A 20933-nucleotide genomic window follows, 5' to 3' on the forward strand; every position below is an offset into this window, starting at 1 on the left:
TTTATTTTTACTATAGTGTTTATCTACACTCAAACTTTTAAAATAATGTACTGTAATGACAGTACTGACATTGTTAAACTATACTTACTTACTTCAAGGGCCATTTAGATTGAAGTTGATATAGCCACACCATTTGATGTTTCGTAAAATCTATTTTTTTTTAGGTGAGTTAGCCCAATGCTCAACCCTTAATCTGGAGGACCAGGACATACACATACACTACAGACAATTTAGCTTAATTAATTCACCTTTAGCGCATGACTTTGGACAACAAGGGAGAACAAGCAAACTCCACAATAAAATGCCAACTGACCCAGCTGAGGTTCGAACCAGTGACCTTCTTGCTGTGAGGTGACAGGGCTATCCACTGCACCACCATGTCACCCCGTTAAAGCTATGTTTCATAAAAAAATTACTCTGGACGAAATAGCTTTGAATGTACAGTCAGATTCTCAACATTTTTTTTTTTTTTACATTTGTTTATAGCTTTAAGAAACTAGTTTTTCCAGCTTTTTAAAAAAATATGTTCTTGTGTGTTTAACATCTTTTGTGTATCTTCTTTGATAACTTGTAAGCATTTCTAAGTACTTCAACTGACAGTAAATGGTGAGGAATTTTGGTGAGCTGTCCCTTTAAATACAGTTGAAGTCAGAATTATTAGCCCCTCTTTCAATTTGTTTTTCTTTTTTTTAAATATTTCCTCCAAAACAATGTTGAACAGAGCAAGGGATTTCCACTTTCCAATTTCCACAGTATGTCTGATAATATTTTTTCTTCTGGTGAAAGTCTTATTTGTTTATTTATGCTAGAATAAAACCAGTTTTTGATTTTTTAAAAGCCATTTTAGGAACAAAATTATTAACCCCTTCAAGCTATATATTTGTCCGAAAGTCTACAGAACAAACCATCATTATACCATAACTTGCCTAATTACCCTAACCTGCCTAGTTTTTTTAATTAACATAGTTAAACCTTTAAATGTCACTTTAAGCTGTATAGAAGTGTCTTGAGGAATATCTATAAAATATTATTTACTGTCGTCATGAGAAAGAGAAAATAAATCAGTTATTAGAAATGAGTTACTAAAACTATTGTTTAGAAATGTGTTGAAGAAATCTGCTCTCCGTTAAACAGAAATTGGTAAAAAAAAAATAAAAAGACAGTGGGCTAATAATTCTGACTTCAACTGTATGTTTAAGTCATTTGATTTTCGATAAAGCGTACCTTTAATGAATTCATTTCTTCTCCTGGAGCGATTCCAATCTGTAAACCCCCTAAGAGGCCTGTCAGGACTGAACAAGGCTTAACAACACTTCCCAGAATTCCTCTGTAGGGTCATCGGAATTTCCTCGAGCTGGTGGATGGAAATGAACACATCCTGCAGGTGTTTCTTCAGGCCGTCAGAGGAAAGTCCTCACGCCGGGAGCTTTCATCGGTTTCATCATGATGTTCGCATTCATGAGTGAAGCGCAGAGCAGCTGCCAAACACATCTTTCTTGACAGCAGTGCTGGGAAATGAGCAGCAGTCAAACAAGTGTTGAAAACTGGTGACGATTTTTGTACGAGAACACAATCAGGAAGAGAGTTTAAGAGGAAGAAGCGTCATTGTGTTCGTGTCCCACTGGTACGAGTTTGCAGGGTTTCTGGGTCAACGTACAGTACAGTGCCCATCACTGATAATGATGAAAATGAGCAAAGAATACTGTGATCTTCATAGTTTAACCTCTTGATCTTTTGCTCAAAAAACAAACAAAGCTGACACGTGAAGCTTAAACTGTTTGCTGTCATTTACCCCAAGACCAAACTGACTCCTGCAGTCCCCCAGCTGTGATTCCGACATTCAAAAGTGATTATTTGAAAAAGTGAGTAAACCCAATGGGCTCTGTTTTAATGATCTAGGCACAAAGTCTAAAGTGAATGATGCGAAAGCATTAAGGTTGTGTCCGAATCCACTATTTTAAGGACAGAAAAATACGCTCTGCGCCCCGGCGCATGGTCTAACAGGGTTGTGAGTATCCTCTTAATAAGTTATTGACATTTACATTTAGTTATTCAGCAGACATCTCTATCCAAAGCGACTTACAAATAAGGACAAGGAAACAATTTACACAACTATAAGAGCAACAATGAATAAGTGATGTAGGCAAGTTTCAGGTGTGTAAAGTGTAAGAAGCAAAACATTAGTATTGCAAGTTTATTATTATTATTTTTTGGTACAGTTAGCGGTGGAGAAAGAGGCAAATGTAGATTAGGAAGAAAAGTGGAGACTAAATAGTGTGTTTTGAGCATAACATGCATTAAACCAATCAGTCTCATCTCACATTCCCTTTAAGAGTCAGTTGCGTCGCGCCATGGCGCATTTGCTATTTACATGGTGGACTTTGTAAGAGGAAAAACTGAACATTTCACTAGAGAGAAAACAAACAGATAAACAGATCATTTGCAGCGCAAGGATAAAGAACAAGCCTCCTCCATTCGGCCTCTTTACTTTCTCTTTACTTTCACTTTTTACTCCTTTTACGTTTCCTTAACTAACTGCAACTTATATTTCAAAATTTATCATAAAGAGTTTATATATACTATAAGGCGACATAGTGGCGCAGTATACTGCTGTCGCCTCACAGCAAGAAGGTCGCTGGTTCGAACCTCGCCTCAGATGGCGTTTCTGTGAGGAGTTTGCATATTCTCCCTGCGTTCGCGTGGGTTTCCTCCGGGTGCTCCAGTTTCCTCCACAGTCCAAAGACATGCAGTACAGGAGAATTAGGGCATCCGCTGCGTAAAAACCTGCTGGATAAGTTGGCGGTTCATTCCACTGTGGCGACCCCGGATTAATAAAGGAACTAAGCCGAAAATGAATGAATAAATGAGTTTATATATGAATATGATGTCATAGCCTATATTTATGAGGTCCAAGGAACATTTCCAGGTTTTGAATACTACTTTATGATAATACTTTACATTTACGTACAGTTTTTTTAATTAACCTTTTAAAGCACATTTTAATTTAAATGTTGATGTTTTATTTTATTTTTTTTTACCTGTAAGCACAGTACAGTGTTAATGTTCAACCTATTTAAATGGTTAAAGTGGCTGACAATAATAAATATTCATAATAATAGTAATTAATCAGTCTGATTTTTGAACTGTGCAGAGCTTTAGCTGCTTAATTAGGCCTACTACGCTACTGTATATCAATACTGCTCATTATGGTGGTACTTAGACAATTTTTTTCTGAAGTGGTACTTGGCGAAAAAAGTTTGAGAACCACTGATTTAGAGGGTTTTGCATCTGAACTCTTCAAATAATAAGTAAATGTTGATCTTTTGGTGAACCACCCCTTTAAGGAGAAGTTACTGATTTGTAGAACGCCAGAATTGACTGGTTGTCTGTGATGTTGACCTTGGTGAAATCGTGTTTCTGTGTTTTTTATCTGTTCTGTTCAGACAAGAGCTCGGGAGATGGATGACCAGCTTTTCCTCAAGCGCCACACGCTGAGTTTTCCCTCCAAAAGTTCCCGAAAACGCAGCAAACAGAGTGTTGCGATAATCCCACACAGGATCAGATCAAGCAGAAAATGTGCAATGCTAAACATCTACATTAGCGAAGCCGTCAGCACAAGAAACAGCTTTTTTACATTTCCTTAAGCACAACTGTTGTGCAGGATCTGCTTTCCAAGAGCTCTGTGTTTGCAGAAAGCGACGTGCGGACGGGTGGGAGGCGCGAGGGGGTCGAATGCGCCAGCTGGCCACAGAAATTGAATATACAGTTTTTTTATTTTTATTTTTTTACTTTTTCTCAAAATGTTTACCGTGGCAGAAAAAATCCTGCTTGGGTTTTGGGTTTGTGGTTATGTGTCCTGATGACGATTATGAAACCAGAAATCCAATAGGAAAATAATTAGGAAATTACACCGGGATCGATGGCGTGTGTGTGCTGGTCAGTCCCGGGACCCTCGCGCCAGGTGTCACATATTGAGTTGGGCCGCTCGGAGCAATCTGAGCAAACCTCCTCTGTGGATTTAAATGCAGGTTTTTTTCATAGATATAGCAATATATTTGTTTGACGGCTCGACTCAGGACTGTTTCCCAAGGCTGCTCTCACAGCCCGCTGCAGTTTAGCTAATTCTGATGCTTTGTTGCAGTGAAATATCTTATTTTATAGACCTATTTTAGCCGGTCTTATTTTGTTTAATGGACACTACGCTCAGCAAATGACGTTTGCTGCTTGTTCAAACTACTTAGTTTAAATGAGTTAAGCCAACACAATTGTTGAGTTTATTTGGGGACAACTGTGTTGTTTTATGCTCAATCTAATAAGTGAACTTAATTTCTTCATGTTGTCCCGACACAAATCGATTGTGTGGAACCCAGCATTTTCGTTCCACAATTCCTACACAAATCGATGAAGTTAACTTAAGTGTTTTTAGAAATTTAGGTTGATTGAACATTAAACTATTAAGTTCTTCCAAAAACACATCGAGTTGTTATTTAAACTCATTTTAAATAAGTAGTTTGAACAAGCAGCAAAAGTCTTTTTCTTTAGTGTATAAAAGGGAGTAAAGTACAGTAAAACAGCTGTGTGTGTGTGAGTATGTTCACATTAAAGAGCATTTCTGTCTCATACAGAGAGAAATCATAATTATGCGATGATATTTAAAGCTGGAATAAATAAATAAAACATCATGAAATTAAACATTTAAAATATTAAAAATGAATAAATAAATACATACATTTCAAATAAAAAAAAAATCTGATGAAAAACAAACTGGATGAAGTCTTGGATTAGGGAATAAAATTAAATTATGGCAAAATATCAGTGAGAAGACAAAAAAAATCTCTTAATTACGACGTTTATCTCAGTTTATTTCAGTTTTATGTTGGACCATTTTATATTGCAGATCTGCATTGTATTTATAATTTACCAATAGTTTGTTTTTCATACCTTTACACCAATTTTGCACGCAGAAATTGTGTTTATTTATTTATTTATTTATTATTTAACAGAGGAATACACGAAGTTAAAATGTTTTCAGTGTCGACTGTTTTATTTAATAAAATTTTTGCTTTGTTAGCATAATCACAGTCAATCAGCAGAACTATGTTAAAAATGTACAAATCACCGAATAATTCGTTTCTGAAATCACTACCATCCTGAATTTTATTCATCTTCAATTATGAACAGTTATAAACCCATGTAAACAAGTCGAGAGTACAGATATATTGATTAAAATATCCAACACTTTAAAACAAAACATCTTTTAAAAGTGGTCCTGTTATTTTCCGAATGCAGTCGTTGTGCTTTAAGTTTTTCTGAGATTTATGAAAAAATAGACAGCTCTTTGTCTATTTCAGTGTGTGGGTGTGCAGGGCCCTGCTGGAGATCAGGTCAGACTCTCAGAGCCTCTGAGGCACACACACTTGTATTGCTATCTTTGAGAGGACTTTCTATAGATGTAATGATTATTATATTGTATGTATATGTATGAAGTGGAAGTGGCGCAGTAGGTAGTGCTGTCGCCTCACAGCAAGAAGGTGACTGGTTTGAGCCTCGGCTAGGTCAGTTAGCGTTTTTGTGTGGAGTTTGCATGTTCTTCCTGCATTCGCGTGGGTTTCCTCCAGGTGCTCTGGTTTCCCCCACAGTCCAAAGACATGCGGTACAGGTGAATTGGGTTGGCTCAATTGTCAGTAGTGTATGAGGGTAAATAAGTGTGTGTGGATGTTTCCCAGAGATGGGTTGCAGCTGGAAAGGCATCTGCTGCGTAAAAACGTGCTGGATAAGTTGGCGGTTCATTGTGCTGTGGGACCCCTGATTAATAAAGGGACTTAGCCGAAAAGAAAATGAATGAACGATTGACTTCTTTAATAAACATGAGTAATCAGCCTATTAATTCAGCTGTAAGTAGCCTCTTGTAAGTTTGACTTACAGTAAAATCTAATATATTGTGCTTAATTGTATTCTCACACTGAATATTTCTAAATCAAGTTTTAGATTATTAACAAGCCAGTAATTTTGTCTTTACATTATATGATCGTTTAGAATGAATTAATAAGGTGTTTAAAGCATTTTTACGTTTTATTATTCAGGCATATTGTGAGAGTTATTCGTGGTTAAGTGGTGAAAGGGAGATCAGATGAAAATATAAAACTGAATCACAGACGAAGACTGAACTGAAGCTGTAGGTCATGATGAATAATGGCGATGTTTGAAATGCACATATTAAAACAATGCCATTAGTTATAATTACTGTTTAATGAAATCATAAACACAACATGCCACTGGGGACTTTCTGGCCCAATTTCAAGGGTACAACTCTTCACTTCACCTTAAAACAATATTTGTAACTCAGATCATTCTCAGTATACCGTGTCATGTTGGCTCAGTGGTTAGCGCTGTCACCTCACAGCAAGAAGGTCGCAAAATCCTAAATGCAGTTAGCATTTCTGTGTGGAGTTTGCATGTTCTCCCCATGTTGGCGTTGGTTACCTCCGGGTGCTACGGTTTCTCCTGCAGTCCAAACACATGTGGCATAGGTGAATTAGATGAACTAAAATAGCCCTAGTGTATTAGTGTGTGTGAGTGAATGAGTGTATTTGGGTGTTTCCCAGTACTGAGTTGCAGCTGGAAGGGCGTCCGCTGTGTAAAACTTATGCTGGATAAGCTGGCGGTTTATTACACTTTGAATAAAGAAACTAAGCTGAAGGGAAATGAATAAGTGAACTTCATTCCTTCACGTTGTCCCAACACAAATCGATTTTACAGTGTAGCAGGTGTCCTGTGTGATCTGACCTCCGGCTCCGTCATTTCAGCCTCATCCTGACCGGATCAGACTCAGATCTCAGATCAGGATCAGGAGGTCCTGCTGCAGAGCATGTTCAGGGCACGACCTGCACACCGAAACAGTCACGGCCGCTCAGCCTCCCCGTCCTTGATCCCTGAAAACCTGGCTCCAGCGGCCCTGCAAGGAAAGGGCCTCTGTTTTAGTGGACGGAGCCGTGGTGTCCGCGGCCGGCTATTTGTCCTTGTCTAATTACGGCAGCGGCTGCAGCTCCTGCATGCTGATGAGTAATGGAGCGGGCCGGCAGGGGGGAGCGCTGGACGGGCCGGCGCTCTGTCATCCGCTCGGCCCATTTGTCTTGTTGAGTCCGGGGGAGGCAGAGAAGAGCGCGGGCCGGGGTGAGGGGTGCGTGCAGCGGGCGCTCCTGAGCAGAAAATACTGGAAGATTACTTCCCATTTTACGCCACTTTACACTCCCCTCCGCCACTGTTGCGACGGCGGGGAGATGTGAAATATGACGGCGGCTCTCTTTTTCCTCCACCCTGTTTTTGTCTTTGTCAGTCGCTGATGTGTTGATCTGTTGATTTGGGGTGGAGGGCGCATGACTGGATGTCCGTCTCTGTGTGTGTGTTTTATTTATTTTTTCACAGATGTCTGTCTGAGAGGAGAGAAATCAATAATACCAGCCCGTCACGCTGCCCCTCGTGTTCACGGAGGACGTTAAGTGAATTTATTTTTAATAGCATGTTTATTTGACCTTTAAAGGGCACCTAGGTTACCCCTTTTTTCAGATTCAATATAAGTCTTTTGCGTCTCTAGAATGTGTATATAAAGTTTCAGATCAAAATACCCATCAGATTTTTCATTATACCTTTTACAAGATGCTGTTTTATACTGATTTCCAGCAGGGGGTGGTTTTGTCGTACTGCGCCTTTAAGCCGAGTTCTGCCCGCCTACTATTTCTACATGCCTCCTCCCTCAGCTGCGTCAGACAACAGACAGACTTAAAGGAAGAAGGTCTCACGTAGCGTTTGTGAGATACTACAGTAAGAACTAACCTTTACTAATCAGTATTGTGAAGTTGCATTGATGAGTCACACACAATATCGTTACGAAGTTAACGGCTGTGCTGATGAAGTAAAGCTGAAGTAAAACGCTGTAATTAATTACACACATACTCTGTTTTAAAACACTTTAAACATGTGAAACTCACTCTTAATCACATTTGATGATGATTGCTGATCCTAGCGAACAGAACAGAGCTTTTATTCCCGGTTGCTTTGCGTATGTCTGTCTGGTTTTGTTGACATATACATGTGACTACCGGAACATGTTAATGCGTGCAGCTGTCAATCAATTCGGTGGGCGGGGGGATCGCACACCTACGTAATGGTGCGATCGATTTGAAAACAGCTCCAATTGGCCGACCCTTTTTTTTGTAGTTAAATTGAAAAAAAAAAGGACTGAGTGTGTTCATATCACCCCAGTATGACGGTCTATACACTACACCAACACACAGATCTGTCCACTCAGCTTAAAAAGTAGATTTTTAACCATAGGTGCCCTTTAAAAAAACATTATTTTATATATATATATAAAGATTCCTACATAATTTACAGGTGATTCGTATTGCAGGAGTATTTCAATGCTCAGAGGTGGTTTGTTGAATGTCAGGTTTGTTATTTGTGTATAATGTTTTTAAATATTTTTTTAAACAGTCATGAATATTCATTCATTTTCTTTTCGGCTTAGTCCCTTTATTAATCTGGGGTCACCACAGCGGAATGAACAGTCAACTTATCCAGCATATTTTTTCCGCAATGGAGGCCCTTCCAGCTGCAACCCATCACTAGGAAACATCCACACAACATACCTGTCAACATTGGGATGTGAAAATAAGGGATATGCCCACCATAATAAGCACCCCCCCCCCAACCCCCCCCAACCCCCCCCAAAAATCCCCAAATTACTAAATATGTTTATTTGGAGCTGCTTCATTGTAAATAAACAGTAAAATAGTCAGTAATGTTTTAAAATTATTATTACCAAAAGAAAAATAAATATATAGATTAGCAGCAAATACATTAGCAAAGAGTTCAGCCTATTAAAATCAATAGCTATTATAATGACATAGAATCAAGCTATCAAATCTCATTAGCCGTTTCTCCACTGTATAACTTATACATTCTGATTAAAGAGCAACGAATGTCTCTCATTTATTAAGATATTTTATTACATTAAATAACAGGTTAAAAATGCACACATTTAACGTTATAATGAAAGCATTCGACTGCTTTCCTTACATTTTACGCTCATTTAAGACGAAATTAGTTGTGTTTGAAAAAAAAAACCCCACCAAGATCGACATCCTTATATGTTATTATTATTAATTATGTGTGTATGTTGGGTAAACAAGAGGGTTTATAAAGACAGGACTAAATTAACAAACACGAAACAGCTGTAACATAACACAATCAGTAATACAAAGGATTATGGGAAATGAAGTGAAAGTACAAAACAAACTAGTGCCCTCAAGTGTCATAACTAGGGCACTGCAACAGGTGTTACAAGTAGTATGTATGGCTGCATTATGTCTTTAAAACATGCGATACGGGGTGGTATGACGCCATTCCTTTTCGCGCTTACCAGCTAACTGCTTAAACTCCATGTGGAAAGCTTTCCCGCTGTTAGCAGTTTGCTCAATAGCTTGGCATGTAGGATGGTGGACTTAAGACGCAGAGAGAAGTTGACCACGATGACAAAGTTCGAGTCCGGTGAAGAACGGTTCCAGAAAAGTAAAACAACAACAGAAGCCAAAAAATAAAACAAAACAAAAAAGAAAAGAAAATGAATGAATGTCTTAAACCACTAAATCAAAATATTTCAAACCCTAACTTAACTCCTACCCTAACTAACCATGCATCAGTTCATTCATTCATTCATTTTCCTTTGGCTTAGTCCCTTTATTCATCAGGGGTTGCCACAGCAAAATGAACCACCAACTTATCCAGCATATGTTTTACGTAGCGGATGCCCTTCCAGCTGCAACCCAGTACTGAGAAACATCCATACACACTCAAACACTACGGCCAATTTAGTTCATTCAATTCACATGTGTTTGGACTGTGGGGGAAACCGGAGCACCTGGAGGAAACTCACACCAACAAACATAATGTTTCTGAAGGCTTCATCTGTCCATCCTGCAGGTTGTTCTTGAGCATCTCAAGAAAGCCTTGTATCTGTATAAAGGACTAGACACTAGAAGACTCTCCCTTAAAGCCGGTGGAAAAACTCTGATCAGAGGCCATGTCTCCGTAACTCCTGTATTGATTTTCAGGACTTTTTCTTCCTCCGCCCTGCTGCTCCTTACCCTTTTTTTTTGCGAGTAAATAAACACCAGATTTGTCATGTGCATGTCCGTGGAAGGGGATATAGGGGCTAGTAGGAACGGGTCAGGTCTGGGTCAGAAATGATTCATACTACCATCTTATGGGTGGAGAGCTGGAGGCTCAGCCCGTGGCACTCCTCTTCTGACCCCGAATCCCTGAGCCACTCTGGTGCTAAATCACGTGCCGTCAGCTGGCTTTGGGAACAATGCAGCCCCATCACCTCCGCCGGCTGCCGCTTCCTCTGTTGTTAATGCAGAGTGCGCGGCCCGTGCTGGCTGTATGCCCTGAACGCTGCCTCTCGGGATGCCTTCCAGGACAGGATTTTGGGCGGGGAGTATTCCAGAGCAATCCGAAGAGGATGACTAGAGACTAACCAAGTTTTCCAAGATTCATCATTGTTCGGCTACATGTATGAATACATGAGAGGCCTTTTGTTGACATCTTCAACAAGATAAAGTCTGTTTCTTAATATGTCCTTGTGTTCCTGTGCAACATCATCATCAACCTCCAAAGTTCAGATCCAAAACTCTGGACCAAAGCTATTCCGTTGGCGACCCTAGGACAGAACCCTGCCCCAGAGGCAATTTGTTCTGGCCCTTAGAATAGTGTGACCAAGACATCAAAAAGAAACTCAGTTCAGTCGAAAAACGGTATAGTTATGAAGTGATGTACGTCTGTTCAATACAGCATGAGCTGCAGATTGAGGCTGTGCAGAGCGTGAGTCACCTGACATTAAGCGAGTGAGTAGCGTGGGAGCCGAAAACATTTGGATAGGTTTGAAGAAGAGGCCTTTTGTACAATGCACTGATATCGTTAATAGGGATGCAATGGTTAGCCGATTTCACTATTAACCTCACTTAAATTCATTACGGTTAATTAATCGAAAAGACTTCTCAATGCCGCGTTTCTGTTGCATGGAACAAAACAACAACTAAACAAAGTTATGCCAACTGTGTGCTAGTTTAAAGTTCCGAGCTTACAACAAGGCTAATACGCAAACACACTGGATTAACCCCCCCCGGGGTCAAAGCATATACGCGGTCTGACAAGTTTTTACCTCATAACGCTGAAATTAACTTAAATTATACTTTCAGTTTTGATCGTACAGATAAGATCAATACATCAATCGAATCTGTTAGGTGTCTAGTTTACAATGTGTACACTCACAAAGCCAACAAACATATGTGCTTTTGCAAAACAAGAATAATAAACAGTGTAGGCAATCTGTCTTTTCTCTCTCTGTGAACTGTTTTTAGAAATGTGTCAGTAAAATGCGCTGAAACTCCACGAAAACAAAACACCCAGAGATGAGACACATATCTTTAGAAATAGCTTGAAGTGTTTACTTTTAAATGCAGTGAGTGCATGTTGAAAACAAATATTGTTTGATAAAGTAATCGGTATGAAACCAACGCTATGTCTAGTTTCTCAGTCTGAGCTCATTAGAGTTAATGCTACCAAGCCCACGGGGCTTTGATATTACAAATAGCCTGCATGAGACGTGCGCAAGATATAGACTCAGGAAAAACACGTCATTAAAATGAACTGAAATTTAGCAAATACTTAACAAAGAAATATGAGATGTTTCTAAAGAAAGCTTAATATGTGTACCTTTTACTTACTACTTTTTTACGTCAGGAGTTTCCCTGAGTAAAAGTAAACATTAAAATAATGATCCAGCCTGATCTCATGAGGAAACATAAGTATTTTACGTTTTGTCAGCTTTTGCCAATGAATACGTATGAGTTCAGTACGAAAATGTACGATTTTAAAAACGAAGCGTGGCACTCAACCCCACCCCTAACCCCAACTATCATTGGGGGATGAGCAAATCATACTAAATTGTACGAATTAGATCGTATACGAATTCATACGTATTAGCCACTAAATCAAAAAGTTACCAATTGCCGTGAGATTGCGTTGGATGGTCATAATAAAAGCACAAACACTTTAAGAGGGTTCATTTGCTGAAATTCATATTAAAATATATTTAATTGTATTGTGCAATAATACGTACTGTATGGCTGCATTTTGTCTTTAAAACAAACGCTACAGAGCATACTTTTCTCACTAACCAGCTAATCGCTTACCGGGAGGACTTCCGAGAACTTAAAATGTAGAACCGATGACGGGGTTCGAGTCCAGTGAAAAACGGTTCCAGAAGGCAGGTAAGAGAAAAACAGAAGCCAAAAAATAATAATAATAAACAAGTAAATAACAGGGTGAGAATGTGTTAAAATCTGAGAACGTGGTAAAAATCAGGGGGCTTTTCTTTTTCTGCATTGCTTTTCAAAACATTGCATTTGGATTCAGGGAAGTGGGTGAGCGGGTCACTCTGTGCTTTTCATAACACTATTGGTTGGGTTTAGGGAAGGGTTGGTTGGTCAGTCAGTCAGTGAGTTAGTCAACAGTAGCCTCTGGTGGATTTACGTTAGAAGAGCAGGCGTAAATGACACTTGTAAGAGATATTTGAGATAATAGCGGCCTCTGGCACATTTGCAAAAACTGCAAAAAAACATAGCTCTTGGGATGTATTTTGCTCTCTCAAGTACAAGTTCATTCTCAGTGTTCTTGGAATTGAGAAACAACCTTGGTCTTAATCTATTTTTTCGTCTTTTCCTTAAAATGTAATCAAAACAGGTAGTCTGCCAGCCTCATGTCTTGCGGGCAACTCTTACCGCTCTTCCTACATTAACAGCTTTCCTGGATTCCCGCTTTTTGGAGCACTTGTTTTTTAGCGTTTGGCTGTGGAAGCCCAATCTATCATGTCTCCTCAGTGGCAGGGAGATCAATATGTCAGTACCCAAACACCACCAACATGCTGTTATGATAATGTTGGCGGTGATCGCGTTACAGCGCAGTGAGCAGGGGATCGAACCTGAGCTGTCAAATGGGCTGACGAAAACCATGAATCACTATTAGAGTGGCTGCGTTTCCCACCCAATTCCCTCCATTTGCCCCATGCGAGTGAAACGCTACATTTACAGCAAGACTTCAAAATACCCTTGTGTAAACGGATAATTCAAAACGGTCATTTGGATTGACCCTATTTATCTTATTAAATACACATTTTTGGTCTTATTTTAAAAAAAGAAACAAGGATTCACCTTTCATCCATGCATCATCCCCTATCTGAAGTGATTTTTCTTTTTGGCTTTGCTCAACAATCTCTCTTGAAGCTCCATTCTGGCATGTAACACCATGTTTTTTACAATTCAGTTAATTCCCAGTGGATGAAATCAAGTCCTGCTTTGCTTTTCTTGTTAAGAAATCTGCCCATATTGAGAATCAAAACTGACTCATAAGCACGTGATCCTCTCGAAATTAGTTTATAAATAAACGAGATTGTGGTGTGCCTTCTTTTGGATAAATTACAAGGAAATACACCACATGATAGCATTTTTATTAACTTGCTGCATAACAAGAACTTGATGAATTTACAGTAGGTTTATAGGAAAGCTTAACTATCATTTTCAAAAATAACACCATCATCAACGGACGTTACATTCATTGATTGCACTAGGTTTCTCATTGAAGTCCTCTACTTGGAATCTCTGCACTGTAAAAAAAAATCCTGGTTGCCTTAAAATTTTAAGCTGAATCAAATTAACCGTATGAGTCCATTGAACTTATATTATGTTAAACTGACTTAAAACAGCTGGATTAACTTATAAAATTAAGTTAGAACAAGATTAATTAAGATTAAGATTAAGTTAGAACAATGAATTAAAAACATACTGTCATGACTAATTGATCCCTGCTGAAAAATCCAGCTTAATCCAGCCTAGGCTGGTTGGCTGGTTTTAGCTGGTCGACCAGGCTGGTTTTAGAGGGGTTTTGGCCATCTCCAGGCTGGTTTCCAGCCATTTCCAGCCTGGTCTTAGCTGGTCAGGCTGGGAGATGACCAGCTAAAACCAGCTTGACCAGCCTAGCCAGGCTGGGAGCCCAGCCAAAACCAGCTATATCCAGCTTAAACCAGGCTGGTCAAGCTTATTTAGCTGGTCATTTTTTTGGTCATTGGAAATGGCCAAAACCCCTCTAAAACCAGCCTGGTTAACCAGCTAAAAACAGCCAACCAGCCTAGGCTGGTTTAAGCTGGATTGTTCAGCAGGGATTATAGAATATTTTACAGTGTGGGCTTAGCAAAACAAATGTAAACAATAAAAACAATTCATATACAATTCATTCAACTCCTAAATACTTTACTTGAACTCACCATAAGTATAGAAACGGTCAGTTGTTTACCTACCCATTAATATCCTGTGGAACCTGTGTGACCTGTTGCGTTTAAGGAGATGTTAAAGTCTGCAGGACCAGAAGTTGCTTTAGACTTTTATTCCAGTATGATGATGATTTCCAGCTGAAATGGAATATTGAGTAGGGGGTGTGGCTTTTCTTTAGCACTCCTCATCTTTCACTGGCAGTACACTAATGGCTGGAGGGACGTGACTAAACATATTACACCCAGTCCGTCCGACTCGGAGAAGGACCTGCGTTCCAGAGATTAACTTAAACAGATTAATCATTCACTTTAATACTAACAATCAGTACTTTTACATAGATACCAATTCTCTGATTTTACTATGATCAAGACAATACTCTGAGTAAGCATTGGTGCTGTGACCTGGATGGGAGTAAGGTTTAGGGGCATGAGTCTAACTGAAGCCAGTTAGGAAGTGCTGTGCAGGTAATCCTCACTCCTCTGACCTCTAAAGGTGCTCTAGTGACAGATGCTAGAGGCCATGGTCTTTAGCATCCTTGTTAGAGCAACCGACTCCCATGCGGAAGGTTGACGGTTTGAGACCAGCTCGGAGCAGATTGGGTGGGGTAGGACCGGCGGGGTTACAACTGCATGACTTTAAAATAGGAAGAATCACAGACAACTTTGTCCAAACGTTCAAACGCAAGAAATGACATGAAAACAACGTGAGGTCATGTAATATATCTTTCGTTATTAACTACATAATGGAAAAAGAGTCCTTTAGCTTTAGAAAACTGTGTTGCTCACTTGACGCTCCAACTGACAAAGCTGTGGATTGCGAGCCACAACCTGTAAGGATTTTTATTTGTTAAAACTGATTTATTACATGCACAGTTTCTAGTGTTAACACAATGTTGTGGCAAAGATGTAAACAAGAACGTAATCATTGGGAAATGCTGTTTGGCACCGCTAACATTTTAGCTACAAATTCATGTTTATCATTCAAACCGTTGTAAACACAGCAAAAGCTCATGCTTGTAGAGGCATGACGTGTTGAAGTGGAGCCAATCCTCGAATCACAGGACATTAAGTAAGTTGACCAATCAGAGCCTCTTGATGGCGGGCCTTTTAGAGGAACTAAGAAATATGACAGTTGTTTTAATGTTAGCAGAGTAGCTGTATATGACTAAAGTAAGATATATGAAAACAATATGATTTTCTACAAATGAAGCATGAGCACATATTATTTGCATATTAATAACACAACCAAGCCTTAAAAATACACTTTGGACCACCCCTTTAGAGATGAAATGCAGCCAAACGATCTTCAGAAATGTATATAGGGCTACGTTTTCAGAATGAGCCTGTGTTGCCCAAATTAATCATTCATTCATTTTCTTGTCGGCTTAGTCCCTTTATTAATCCTGGGTCGCCACAGTGGAATGAACCGCCAACTTATCCAGCAAGTTTTTTACGCAGCAGATGCCCTTCCAGCTGCAACCCATCTCTGGGAAACATCCACACACACACACTCATACACTACAGACAATTTAGCCTACCCAATTCACCTGTACCGCATGTCTTTGGACTGTGGGGGAAACCGGAGCACCCGGAGGAAACCCACGCAAAGGGAGGGAGAACATGCAAACTCCACACAGAAACGCCAACTGAGACGAGGTTCGAACCAACGACCCAGCGACCTTCTTGCTGTGAGGCGACAGCACTACCTACTGCACCACTGCCTTGCCCTTGCCCAAATTAATCTCTGATAAAGAAAAGCACGAACCTTCGAGCAGCCTGCAGAGGCGCCATCTTTATTGTTAGTCAAGCGATTGAGTCAAATTCAGGATGGAGAACTTGTTATGGACAAATAACTAGATAAAAATACGATTAAATAAATGATGTCTTCAGTGAGAGGAAACAATGCTTTTAAACAGGTCAGTGGCTGCAGCCTATTTTTGCGATGGCCTTGCTTTTTATGTAGACCTCAATGTAATTTCAACAAGGTTTCATCAGCCTTGTTGCTAATCTGATATGTTTTTTTTTCCAAAACACCTGCTACGTCCTTTAGATGCCAAGCGGCGCAGCTCAGCGACTAGATGGGAGATGAATTTCACTTAATGCACGCATTTAAACCCAGCAAAACAATCAGACTCACCGCAACGCAGCTCGCGGCGGTCAGGTGAGTGGCGCTAGGCTAGTCTCCGGGGCTGGCGAATGTCTCCTCGGCCCATGTCAACAGCCGTTTAACCCGCTAGACTGGAACCCGATCCACCCCGGGCCTCCAGCTCATTAACCTGAAACGCGGTGAATTGGTCTGCAAGAGTGTGGCTCCAGTTACCCGGCTAATGTTATTTCGCCGCTAACATCAAAGCCAGCGGATGTTAGCGTGTTGGACAAATAGCCTGCACTATTTGCCCTAATAGCCAGTGGTGGTGATGTGTCTGTGTGTGTGTTATTTAAGTAATGCGCACTTTCCTACTCATGTGTGTGTGGAAGAGGGGGGATATTATTTGAGTTTACAGGATGCAATTTTCTTTAATATAAATGTCCTAATCTAATTTAGCGGCAGGCGCGCGCTTTAGCTCCGAGCACTTGCCGAGTGTATGTTTCTGCTGACTATCTGCTTTGGCAATTTCCACGGATGAGTGGCTCTCTGGGAGTGCATTATGCATCACTCTCACTTGCTTAAAGATTACGTGTGCGCTGGGAAGGCATTACACAAACAAGAAAATATGCCTTTGATTAAAATATATTTTATCTTTTTATTGATTAAAAGGCACAGTTTGGTAATAGAGCGAGTCTGCCCCTCCTTCAGGATCTTGTGTTTTTATTACTGCTGCATGTTTTTTTCTCCATAGTCTGTTCGCCTAATTGGTTTTATATCCTCTTGAAGGAGGTGTTTTTTTGTAGTACAGTATACTGGGTGCCATATTTCCAACAATAAAGCTGAAAAACACATCTTTGTAGGACTTGAGATAAACTTAACTTGGAAAAATCGCTGTTTAGATTTGTATTTGTTTTAATCAATCTCTTGTAAAGTTATTTTTTTCTTACATCACATTCGGCCTTATTGGTAAAAGTGCACTTAATTGAGTTGAATGCAGGCCTAGACTTCATTCATTAATTTGGCTCACTTCAGAACAGACACGAATTCGCGTGATGAGCAGGGCTTCTGTCTGCCCGGTGACTATTTTTATGAAGAAAATAACAGTGTTTATGTGCTTTATGAAGACTGAAAAACAGCGTCGATATGTTTAGGGCCATGTCTGAGTCCACTACATACTTTCAGAGGTGCATCCAGCTGTGTGAGTTCATCAACACCTCCAGAAACTGAACCTGGATGACGGAGGCTTTCAGCGGTGCTTCTGACTGAGCCAAGCCCAGTTTGATGACTTGTTGTCGGTGTCGCCAGGAGGATTTCCCCCTGGACACCATCAACAGGTTTTACGTTACAATCACGCCCCCACAAGAGCAAGCTTCTGATTGGTTAATGCGGCGCGAATGTCCGCTGAAGTTCAGATTTTCGAACTTGAGGGATTCGCGCGAAATGCGCGTCAAACGCGCAAAACGCTCAATTTGCCGCGCCATTCGCGCGTATCGCACCGCAAGATGTCTGTTCGCGCATTTGCATTGACTTAACATGTAAATCACTCGCGCTTGATGCGCGTTCCGCGTCTGGTGTGAACGCAGCATTATACTTTATGCAGAAGCAGCACCTCAGTGCGTCGCTGAAGCAACAGTGCCAGGCCCGGATTGGCTAATCAGGAGCACCGGGAGAATTCACCGTGGACCGGTCCGTTTTTTTTGGCCGCGAGGGCTGCTTGCACTTTCAGCAGTCGCACTTTTTTCATTTATTTATTTATTTGACCATAGCCTCACTCTTTTTTTCATTATTTTAATTTTCAGCCACGTGAGCAAAAAGCAGCCCTGCAGGTCATTCGACTCCAAACAGCAGCACCTTAGTGAATATAACAATTCAAATAACTAATATTAATGAATATTACACCTGCTTCATAAAAACTACATTAAAAAATCTGACATAACTTGATCAGAAATCCAAAAAAGGGGAGGAAAAAAAGTCTTGCAGGTGACAGTGCGTTACTTATTTTTTGTTTCAGACACCAGCATAACAGCGCTATTGTGGTCCAGTGATCAGCACGTTGTGATACGATTTTACATTTATTTTGGCCCGAACTACAAAACCTAATGTAAAACAATTTCAGTATCAGTTTTGCTTAAGTTGCACACTTTGTTGCAGGAGAGGGGAAACTGAAGCGGCTGCTTTAATGCTGCGTTCTCACCAGAAGCGGAAGAAGCATCAAGCGTGAGTGATTTACATGTTAAGTCAATACAAAGGCGCAAATAGATATTCTGTGGCGCGATACGCGCAAATGAGGCGGCGCAAATTTGAGAATCTGAACTTCAGTGAACATTCGCACCACGTTAACCAATCAGAAGCTTTCTCTTGTAGGGGCGTGATTATGATGTAGTGCCTGTTTGTGTCCCAGGGGGAAATCCGCTGAAAGCTTCCATCATCCAGGTTAAGTTTCTGGATGAGTTTATATGCTCACAGAGCTGGGTGAACCTCTGAAAGGTTCTAGTTGACTCAAACATGGCTCAAAAACACATAAACACAGTTATTCTCTCAATAAAATCCATGTTAGCCATTTAGCAACAAAGCTAGTCACCGGGCAGACAAAAGCGTCAAGTTTCGTTGTTCACTGTGTTGCAAAGTTCAAGCTTGGTGAACTCTGAACTGGAAATTGCATCACTTATCAGCATGAGACCAATCGAGGATCAAAACATGACCTCTCTGGACAGAAATTTAATACATGAACCAATGGCTTGCTTTTTTGATGGCTAATCATCTTATTTAATCCCACCCCTTTTCGCAGCCCCATACCACAGAATTTCGCACGGTCAAACTCTAGTGTGAGCACAGCTTAAGGGTACAGGTCTCAAACCTGATTCCTGGAAGGCCACGACTCTAATCAAACACAGCTGAACCAACTAATCAAGGTGTTTAAGACACTAGAGCAGGGGTGGGCAAACTCGGTCCTGGAGGGCCGGTGTCCTGCACAGTTTAGCTCCAACTCTAATCAAACACACCTGCTTATAGATTTCTGGTGATCTTGAAGACACTGATTAGCATGTTCAGGTGTGTTTGATTAGTGTTGGAGCTAAACTGTGCAGGACACCGGCCCTCCAGGACCGAGTTTGCCCACCCCTGCACTAGAGACTATCAAGCAGGTGTGAGTTGGAGGTGGTCGGAGCTAAACTCTGCAGATCTGTGGCCCTTCAGAACCAACTTTGCCCATCCCTGCTCTAAGATATTGGCGTGGCATTGAAAGGCGGTCTGCAGCTGAAGCGATACGCAGGAGGAGCAGATCTCGGCTGCTGTCTGAGAAAGAGAGATGGCCCGTTTGAATGGGAACAGATGGAGATGTGCTCTTTAATTAACCCGACAGAATCAGGAGGCTGGAACCAGGCCTCAGCCCATGAATAACGTGCGTGTCGAGTTATCGGACTGTCCCCTTGCTCGCGCCGCCTCCAAATCCCGCTCCCTGCGCACACGCTATTTTATTTCTCATTAGCGTGAGGCAAACTGCTGGGGGATGAAATTTGCTAACAGGAATTAAAAGTGCATTAACACATTGGGGAGTTTCATTTCCGCTAATAGTTTTATTAGCGCTTTGACCTTTCAGTTCATTAGAGGGGTTGATCGGGGAGAAACAGAGAGAGGAAGGTGAGAGACGAGTGTTTAACACGCAGGGTTACGGCACCGCGAGTGCTGGGTCGCACACACACACACACAACTTCATCTTCATTGTCACTGTGGTTATGGCTCTCTGTGTGCCAGATGAGAAAGAAAATGTTTTAAATATGTTTTCTCCCCTAACAGGACTGTAAGCAATGATAGCCTTTTCAAAGCGTCTGCCACTGTGAATTCGATTCTATACGGTAGCATTAAATCTGGCCGTGGGATTTCCTTCAAGCAGATTTCTGCCTATTTATGCTGTTTATATTTGTCATTTTAATTAATGCTGACTCTCTGTTAGTGATGGGAAGTTCGGATCATTTTACTGACTCGGATCTTTGAATGTTTTTTCGAGTCATTTCGTTCAATTTGCCAAAATATTATTAAAATGTTACAAATTGCTTCCAAACACATCTACAACTAGCCCAAAAGGTTGATCACACGACAAATAAGTCATAAATACAATATAAGAAGGAGAGAATAATAATTCAATGTTTACCTGCTCTTTTGTCTATGAAGGTATTGTTGTCTGTTTGCTCAGCTCACCTCTTCATGTCTTCAAATGTCAGGGGTTCATTCACGTTACACTGACAGTCACATATAATCTTAATCAATGCACAGTCTGAGCCGATAGGAGCCATGATCGTTTGTTCATCACGTGACAGAATGACTCAAACCTGAGGACTCGAGAGATGAAAGGTTCAATTCTTTTTCCGGCTCTAAACGCGTATGATTGGCCCGTGATGAACGAGTGACTCAGACCCGATAGAGGACTCGAGCGATGAACGGATCAAAACTTTTTCCTGC

The 20933-nt window shown here is 40.6% G+C and overlaps 1 protein-coding gene and 1 long non-coding RNA gene across 5 annotated transcripts in view; one reads left to right on the top strand and one right to left on the bottom strand.

Annotated features, from left to right (window-relative positions):
* dhx35 (DEAH-box helicase 35) overlaps positions 1 to 20933 on the top strand; it is a 386570-nt gene that overhangs the window by 35493 nt on the left and 330144 nt on the right. The gene's annotated exons all lie outside the window — the stretch shown is intronic.
* The window catches only part of LOC141380616 (uncharacterized), a 41702-nt gene continuing 25799 nt past the window's right edge, over positions 5031 to 20933 (bottom strand). Inside the window, exons 4-5 of one of the 4 annotated variants that reach the window (XR_012398935.1) lie at positions 14414 to 14654; positions 5031 to 6504 (exon numbers count right to left, since the gene is read on the bottom strand). This is a non-coding gene — a long non-coding RNA (uncharacterized lncRNA). Of the gene's footprint in view, positions 6505 to 13547; positions 13724 to 14413; positions 14655 to 20933 lie in introns of those variants that run through there. The other 3 variants (XR_012398937.1, XR_012398938.1, XR_012398936.1) reach the window with 3 other exon arrangements.

The sequence above is a fragment of the Danio rerio genome, chromosome 23 (assembly GCF_049306965.1).
Source record: "Danio rerio strain Tuebingen ecotype United States chromosome 23, GRCz12tu, whole genome shotgun sequence".
NCBI lineage: Eukaryota > Metazoa > Chordata > Actinopteri > Cypriniformes > Danionidae > Danio > Danio rerio.